The 9,599-nt window shown below is 30.3% G+C and overlaps 1 pseudogene; it reads right to left on the reverse strand.

Moving 5' to 3' along the window:
• Positions 1 to 7,834: 7,834 nt before the first annotated feature.
• LOC136064630 (protein MODIFYING WALL LIGNIN-2-like) lies at positions 7,835 to 9,599 on the reverse strand (annotated as a pseudogene).

Below are 9,599 nucleotides of genomic sequence, written 5' to 3' on the forward strand. Positions count from 1 at the left end.
ATGGGATACGTGACACAAAATTAGACTCTAATTGAATTCTAATTTGAAATCTAATTAGATTTTCTCTCAACTTTACCTATTAATATATATATATATATATATATATATATATATGACTTATAAACTTGAATTGTTTTTAGTTCTACAAAAAAATACTCATAAATATAAAATCATTCAAAATTTTTTTAATGGTTTACTTATATTGGACTCCTTGTTTTTACATTAAATTAACTCATTTGGTATTTAAAAAAAAAAAAAAACTTAGATTAGGCGGGACACATGTCGCAAAATTAAATTCTAATTGAAATCCAAATTTTACATTGAATTAACTCACTTGGCACAAAAAATTAAAAACTCAGATTAGATGAGACACGTGATGCAAAATTAGACTCTAATTAAATTCCAATTTGAAATCTAATTGAATTTTTCTCTCAGCTTTACCGATTGTTATATATATAGATTTTGCTAGTTAGCATTTAAAAAAAATGAAAAGTCATAATTAAATAAAATACAATGGGAAGAAATATTTAACTTCTATGCTTTTCTATAGTTTAGAAGTGTTGTCTAACATAGAACGTTATTGGGTTGTAAGAGAGATTTTTATAAAATGTTAATATATGCTTATGTTGTTAACATCTCACTGCAGGTGTATAGTTACCGAAACCTAAAAAGTAATTTACAGTTCTTAAATTAATAAAGCAAAACTTCCAAAAGTTACACACACACACACACACACTCAAAACTAATATAAACTACAAAGATATAAACAAAGACCATGATATAAGGAAGACGCACCCAGTTTCAAATTTGATCAGCAATATGACTTTCTCGATCTTACTTAGTCGTAGTAATAACAATATAGACAATTCAAAACATGGAACAATATCAAAATTATAACACCTAATTCCATTATCTTTTATGTTGAATCCAAACAAATAATTAATTGAAATTAATCCAAACAAATAATTAATCAACCAAAAATCATAGCTTTAATTAAGAAAAAAAAAATCACATGAACCCAAATAAAAATTCTCAATAAAGCAAAAGCATATAAGGTGAAGAATTAAGATCAACCTACTGAGACGCAAATACCAACGACCCCAAGACTTAAAACTTCCAAATTTTATAGAATCCCCAAATTCTACTTCAAAACCAAACAAAACCCTTCAAATTCAATATATATATATATATATAATATCAAATAAAAATTATCATTCCTTAGGTTGGAAGACATAGGTTGCAGTTTTGATTTTTCTCCAAAAAATAGAGATGCTTTATCTGCCATATACAATATAAAATAATTATTAGAATCAACCCAAAAACCAAATCCACAAAAACAATGTCAATATAAATATAGAGATGAACCCAAAAACTCAAAAGAAAATCAATTCTAAACATAACAAAAGAATGAGATAGAAAGAAAATCTCAGGCATACATGAAAACAAATAATAAAGAAAGAACGCTGCCTTGCCAAGTTAAGTTTAGGGTTTCGAGGTGGTAATTGCTAGGGTTAGGGTTGTCCAGTCAACTGCCGGACTCGACTCACTTGCCTCTGCTGACTGAACCCGTCTCGCAGTCGACCAAACTGACTTCTCTGATGGTTAGCGACGGATTGCTTCCTCCAGAACCTAACTTTGACGGGTTGGACGTTGGTTCTCCTTCTTCAAAATCCAAGAAACTCGATCCAACTGACCCACAGATATTTCGATGTTATTTGATAAATCCGGCGAATTTTGAGATTTTTTTTGGCTAAATCTTAGTTAGATTTGGTGAGATTTCGCTAGATCTAGTCGAGTTCTTGGCTAGATCTGACGAGATTTTTCCAGATCTAGTAGAGATCTTGGCTATTTTTGATGAAATCTCAAAGGATTTTGGCTGTTTTTCATCATCCGACGAGTTTTGAGATGTTCTTTGGCTAGATCTTAGCTAGATCCGACGAGATTTAGCTAGATCTAGTCGAGTTCTTGCTAGATCCAGCAAGATTTCGCCAAATCTAGTCGAGATCTTGGCTATTTCTAGCAAAATCTCAAAGGATTTTGGTTGATTTTCATGGTTTTCTCACCGAATTTCTTCTATTTTCCAGATCTTGACTTTGATCGAACTCGACCGCGCGCTCATTGATGTTCCAAACTCGTTCGAGACCGATCATCCTCCTAGTCGGCGGCGGGGTTGAAAGTTTGTCCACCCGATCTAGTTGGGTTGGATGCGGGTTGAGCCAAACCCGTCTGACCTAACCCCGTGACAGGCCTAGCTAGGGTTTTAAGAAAGGGAAGAGAATCCTAACGGAGTCTCTCCTCCTCTTTTTTCTCAATCCAAAATTTTTAATTTAATTTAATTTTTATTTTTTTTACGTGAGTCTTTTTATTTTTTTTAATCCTAAAGTGAAGTTAAGTTTAGGGTATTTTTTTTTTTTTTTTTTTAATCCTGCTAGCTAACAATTCCATCTCTTCGACCAACTAAACCCCAAGATCTAGGCTTTCCCAACAAGACTCGCTATCGGGTTCTATTCTTAGAGAATTATTTTGGGGAAAAAAAAATTTGAAGTTCAACAATTGAACCCTGCTGTTTAAATATGATATAATTAATATGAAACTGGTACAATAGTATCATACAACTCATGAAAACTTTCAATATAAATGCTTTTATAATACAATAATCCTATCTATATATATTTTTAAAAAAGAGCAAAATTTAGGTATAATACTTAAGTGTTGTTTCTTAAGTTTTGAGATTTTGCTAGAAATAGCCAAGATCTCGACTAGATTTGGCGAAATCTTGCTGGATCTAGCAAGAACTCGACTAGATCTAGCTAAATCTCGTCGGATCTAGCTAAGATCTAGCCAAAGAACATCTCAAAACTCGTCGGATGATGAAAAACAGCCAAAATCCTTTGAGATTTCATCAAAAATAGCCAAGATCTCTACTAGATCTGGAAAAATCTCGTCAGATCTAGCCAAGAACTCGACTAGATCTAGCGAAATCTCACCAAATCTAACTAAGATTTAGCCAAAAAAAATCTCAAAATTCGCCGGATTTATCAAATAACATCGAAATATCTGTGGGTCAGTTGGATCGAGTTTCTTGGATTTTGAAGAAGGAGAACCAACGTCCAACCCGTCAAAGTTAGGTTCTGGAGGAAGCAATCCGTCGCTAACCATCAGAGAAGTCAGTTTGGTCGACTGCGAGACGGGTTCAGTCAGCAGAGGCAAGTGAGTCGAGTCCGGCAGTTGACTGGACAACCCTAACCCTAGCAATTACCACCTCGAAACCCTAAACTTAACTTGGCAAGGCAGCGTTCTTTCTTTATTATTTGTTTTCATGTATGCCTGAGATTTTCTTTCTATCTCATTCTTTTGTTATGTTTAGAATTGATTTTCTTTTGAGTTTTTGGGTTCATCTCTATATTTATATTGACATTGTTTTTGTGGATTTGGTTTTTGGGTTGATTCTAATAATTATTTTATATTGTATATGGCAGATAAAGCATCTCTATTTTTTGGAGAAAAATCAAAACTGCAACCTATGTCTTCCAACCTAAGGAATGATAATTTTTATTTGATATTATATATATATATATATATTGAATTTGAAGGGTTTTGTTTGGTTTTGAAGTAGAATTTGGGGATTCTATAAAATTTGGAAGTTTTAAGTCTTGGGGTCGTTGGTATTTGCGTCTCAGTAGGTTGATCTTAATTCTTCACCTTATATGCTTTTGCTTTATTGAGAATTTTTATTTGGGTTCATGTGATTTTTTTTTTCTTAATTAAAGCTATGATTTTTGGTTGATTAATTATTTGTTTGGATTAATTTCAATTAATTATTTGTTTGGATTCAACATAAAAGATAATGGAATTAGGTGTTATAATTTTGATATTGTTCCATGTTTTGAATTGTCTATATTGTTATTACTACGACTAAGTAAGATCGAGAAAGTCATATTGCTGATCAAATTTGAAACTGGGTGCGTCTTCCTTATATCATGGTCTTTGTTTATATCTTTGTAGTTTATATTAGTTTTGAGTGTGTGTGTGTGTGTGTGTAACTTTTGGAAGTTTTGCTTTATTAATTTAAGAACTGTAAATTACTTTTTAGGTTTCGGTAACTATACACCTGCAGTGAGATGTTAACAACATAAGCATATATTAACATTTTATAAAAATCTCTCTTACAACCCAATAACGTTCTATGTTAGACAACACTTCTAAACTATAGAAAAGCATAGAAGTTAAATATTTCTTCCCATTGTATTTTATTTAATTATGACTTTTCATTTTTTTTAAATGCTAACTAGCAAAATCTATATATATAACAATCGGTAAAGCTGAGAGAAAAATTCAATTAGATTTCAAATTGGAATTTAATTAGAGTCTAATTTTGCATCACGTGTCTCATCTAATCTGAGTTTTTAATTTTTTGTGCCAAGTGAGTTAATTCAATGTAAAATTTGGATTTCAATTAGAATTTAATTTTGCGACATGTGTCCCGCCTAATCTAAGTTTTTTTTTTTTTTTAAATACCAAATGAGTTAATTTAATGTAAAAACAAGGAGTCCAATATAAGTAAACCATTAAAAAAATTTTGAATGATTTTATATTTATGAGTATTTTTTTGTAGAACTAAAAACAATTCAAGTTTATAAGTCATATATATATATATATATATATATATATATATTAATAGGTAAAGTTGAGAGAAAATCTAATTAGATTTCAAATTAGAATTCAATTAGAGTCTAATTTTGTGTCACGTATCCCATCTAATCAAAAATTTTAAATCTTTGTACCACGTTAGTTAGTTCAGTGTAAAAATTGGATTTCAATTAAAGTTTAATTTTATAGCACGTGTCTCACCTAATCAAAGTTTTTTAATTTTTGTATCAAATGAGTTAATTTAGATTAGAAAATGAGGAGTCCAATATAAATAAATTATTAAAAAAAAAAAAAAAACATAATCATATATCTAACACTATATATGAAATTAGAGGAAGAGAGAGTTTGAATGATTGTATATTTATGAGCCTTTTTTTATAACTATAAAAATTTAAATTTATAAGTCATCTATATATATATATATATATATTAATAGGTAAAGTTTAGAGAAAATCCAATTAGATTCTACAATTGAAGTCCAATTTTGCGCCATTTGTCCTAAATTATTTATTTTTAGAGAGGGTTTTATTTCTTAATTTTGAAATCAAATGTGGAACTATATCATAAATATCCATTCAAGTGAGTTATTGTGTACAAAAACCAAAAAGTCTAGAATTAATTAACATAAAAATATTTTAAAAAATAGAAAATTTACATTTTCTACCTAATAACATTCTTACAAGACTTTTTAAAGAGTTAAAAAAATATAAAAATAATTATCAATAATATTTAAATTATATATGTAAGAATTATTTGTACCTCTTATTATGTATCTTTTATATGTATCTTTTAAGTATATCCATGCATATACATGAGATTACAAGCTAGTGTCTATAATATGCATATCATTAACCCAATTTTCTATTTCTAAATTTCTTAGAATTTATTATATAAATAACTTTTTCATGCATTATATGAATTAGTGACTAATTATATTATAAAAGCATTTATATTGAAAGTGTTCATGAGTTGTATGATACTAATATACCACTTTATATTAAATTATTAATTGTATCATATTATAAACGGCAGGGTTCAACTATTGAACGAAAAAAAAATTTCCCCAAAAAGATTCTCTAAAAAATACTCCGTAGCCGGCGGTAAACCTTGTCGTTAAAGCCTAAATCTTGGGGTTTAGTTTGGTAGGAGAGAGAAGAGTTGTTATCTATTTTGGAGGAAGTGACTGAGTCAATGAGAAACAGGAAGTGTTGATTTTAGGGGTTTGACTTTTAGTTAACCGGGTCTTTTTTTTAAATTAATATTAGTTTTTTTTTTAAATGATTTCTTTTATTTTTGTTTGAAAGTTTTAAAATGTACCTGGCTTAAATTGCTCCTACCGTTGCTAAGTTTATTTATGAAAAAAAAAAAATCCTAGACTTTTATGTAATTCAAAAATAACATCATTAATACAGAGTAACTTTTTTCAGAACTAAGGTTATAAACGTCAATTAACATATTTCATTTTGAATTTAAAATGAGAATTCCTAAAATTTAAGATTTTTTTTTTCCTTCACTTATAAAAATTTAGCATTTTTTATTCATCTTCCGTCTAAATAAAAGTAAAACACCCCCAATAAAAAATTTAAAAAAAAAAAAGAAAAATAACTCTTAAAATTTAGTCTTCTTTCCCTTCATGTTCACCTTATTTTTAAAGAAATTAGAATTATTATTTATCTCTAAAGTTTATTATTTTTATTTTTTTAATAATGCAAACTATTAATTTTTTCAAAAAATATAGAAGAGTCACTGAATTCGTGCACATACTTAGAGACTAGTATTAATATAATGAACCTTTTCAAATATTGTTAGGAGTATAAATTTGTTAAAACATCTAAAATAATAGGAGAATATCTACCTAATGTTTGAAGATTGCTAATTTTTACATTATCATTTATTTATTTTTATTTTAATTAATTTATTAAAATAATTATGTTAAAATGCAAAACACCTATTCAGTTGAAGAATTTATTTAATTTCATATTAATTAATATATTAAAATAATTAGACTAAAAATGCAAAACATCCTCTAAATCTCACCAAAATTCATTTTAATTCTCTAACTTCACTTTTGTTGAATTGAGTTTTCTAATTTTCAAGTTTATTCGATTAAGGTTTTCTATCACTTCCATTAAAGAACTGCCGTTAGTTTTGACTTTCCCTTAAAAAAGAAAAACAAAAAATTAATAAAGATTAATTTCCTTGAAAAAAAAAAAAAACTATTTTGAAAGTGTCTATCAAATTAATGGAAATAAACGGAAGAACATCAAAAAAATCCAGCAAACTTTCCCAGAAAACAAACAGAACAAAAAAACCATCCACAAACAGTACTTATAGTTAACTAATTTTCCTTCCCAAATCTTGGCATTATCATCCACAAACACAATCACTAAATAAAAACCATCACAGTACAATTAAAATCTCCTCCCAAACTGCAACAGCTATGGTATTTTGGATCAAAGAGAGAAGACAGAGAGTGAGAGATCAATTGAGAATGTCACCACTGTGAAAGGAGCTCTACGTGGGGGTGGCTGGTGAGGAGGACAAAGGAGTTGAAGCCTTTCTTCATAACCTGAGCTGGAAACCCCCGATTCTCTGTACACTTCTCTTCTCTCTCACTCATCAAATCAATCAGTTTTTCCTCTAAAAGCCGAACCTGACAGGGAATTGAAACCCCTAAAGGTTGTTTCATTACCATTGAATTGTGTCTAAATTAGTCCCATCCATTAATGTGGCACGCTTTATATATGGGAAATTATCACTATTATGGTCCAAAAGGCATATTTGATATTTCACATCTTTAATAATAACCCATCCAACTCATAACAATATAGAATGTTTCAGATTACATATACATCCTAGGAAAAGACAAGTTCAAAGAAGGTTACTAAACCCAGTTGAGGAAAAACAGAAACACACATGACTAAGAAAAGTCTTACATTTAGCAGGAAAAAATGTAGCACAAGTGTTGATTCAACTAGTGAGAATTCTAAGCAACCATTCATATTTTAGAAGGCGGCAATACGAAAAGAAACATTATAAGCAAGAAGCATGACTCAATAAAAATTGATTTGACATTTATTTTGTTGGACATATTTATGAATTGTGTATTTTTTTTACCATATTTAAGACAACTAAAACATGATTATAGTTACTTTATACTCTTAAGAGTGCAGTCGGNCCTAGGAAAAGACAAGTTCAAAGAATTTACTGGTGCTAGCAAACAGCAGAATGTGATTGAAAATACCCCCATTTCCCAGTGAGCCAACAAGATCGTCCTTTTTTTAAGACTGATTGAAGCATATTATCAACTGGGGTTCGAACACAAAATTACCAATCACGTAAATTGTCGTCTCATATATGTGTCTTCGTGTACAAAAACAGGATCTTGAGTGCTACTCTGTGGCAGCCCTGATGGATCTGAGGCTGTCCCATAGCTATGCCTCCTTGATTAGGAATAGAAGTATTGCCCCATAGACTGTCACCGTTCTTTGCTGAAATTAAGGTGAGATAATAGATTATACCAAGAGCCACACTTGCAAGGGACAACATGGCACCTCCAGCAAAGACTCCGGGTTTCACAACATAGCAATAGTAGTTGAAGTACGCACTTTCGTCACCATGTTGATCATTGAGTGCAGCACGGTAAGCAACAAAAGAAACGCTATGACAAATGTAAACCTACTCAAGTGTCAAATAGACTAAATCAATTGGAAACCAATACCAAATGAACTGAAAAAAAAACAAAACAAAACAACATGCTCACACCCAAAAAAAAAAGGAATCACACAAACGAAAAGGCAACAGTACATGTGAAATAATTATGCATGCTGTAAAAAGAAGGAGAAAATGGGGATTGTGGTAAAAGTAGTAAAAATACTGTTTGTGTTCCACATGAAAGGTCTTTTAGTATCCAGATAGTTCTCAAATGCAGTTACTAAATTTCCATTACATGTAGTCAGGTATCCTCTTTTCTAAGCAATTTTATTTTCTTAAATCCTCTTTTGTCTCACCTTTTAGCAAATAAACTAACTTATTTGCTTAAAGCCACTTTTTCTCACATTTTAGCAGATAAACCATCGGAAAATAGAGGATGTCAAACTCAAACTAAATATGTGCTTCATTTCTCTCTATTGTTGCTTGAATATTAGATTTTATATGTGATGAACTACCACTTATTCAAAAGCTTAAGCTAATACGAAAGCATAAATTTAATCACCTAACCATGACTCTAACCATTTTTTAAACTTATTTGAGACTTGTTATTAATCTTCTAGACACACAAGTGAATATTTATCGACCAATTAATTGATGTATCGGATTGTATCCTAGCTTAACTAGTATCCTAGTATTTCAAGAATTATCATATTATACCGTATCCATATACATATTGCATCTGTGTCTCATGTCAGTATTGATGCTTTACAGATCATAACCATCTTAATTCAGACACTAATAGTCCTCATTAACAATAAGTTTTCAAAGGATAAGGCAAAAATCAATCAAACAGGAATGAAAGTTTTATCAGTAAGTAGTGAATGAAACATACCAGGAAACAACAAAGCAGATCAGCGCTACAGTCCAATTAGAGTTAGAAGGATGAGGATTTCTTTTGCAACAAATACACCCAGTTGAAACATTTATAATTATTTGAGCAATCATAAGAGATAATGCTGAAGTTAAACCAAGAGCCATAGCTGGACTTCGAGGGTATACACATTCAGAAATAGCAGTGACCTGAACCTGAGAACTCTGGAAATAAAAGAACATTTCAGCAACGCTTTCATCATGATCGCTGTAGACAAGGAATAATAGTGACTATGCACAAAAAATCTGAAGACAAAATGGGAGGCACTCAGCATCAATTTCCAGATGCCCATTTATGCAGGCATGATTTAATAAAAGGTCCTGCTAATGTACCTGCCTTTTGAGTACATTAGCAGTGCTCCTGT

Source organism: Quercus suber, unplaced genomic scaffold, assembly GCF_002906115.3.
Source record: "Quercus suber isolate HL8 unplaced genomic scaffold, Cork oak 2.0 scaffold_722, whole genome shotgun sequence".
Lineage (NCBI taxonomy): Eukaryota > Viridiplantae > Streptophyta > Magnoliopsida > Fagales > Fagaceae > Quercus > Quercus suber.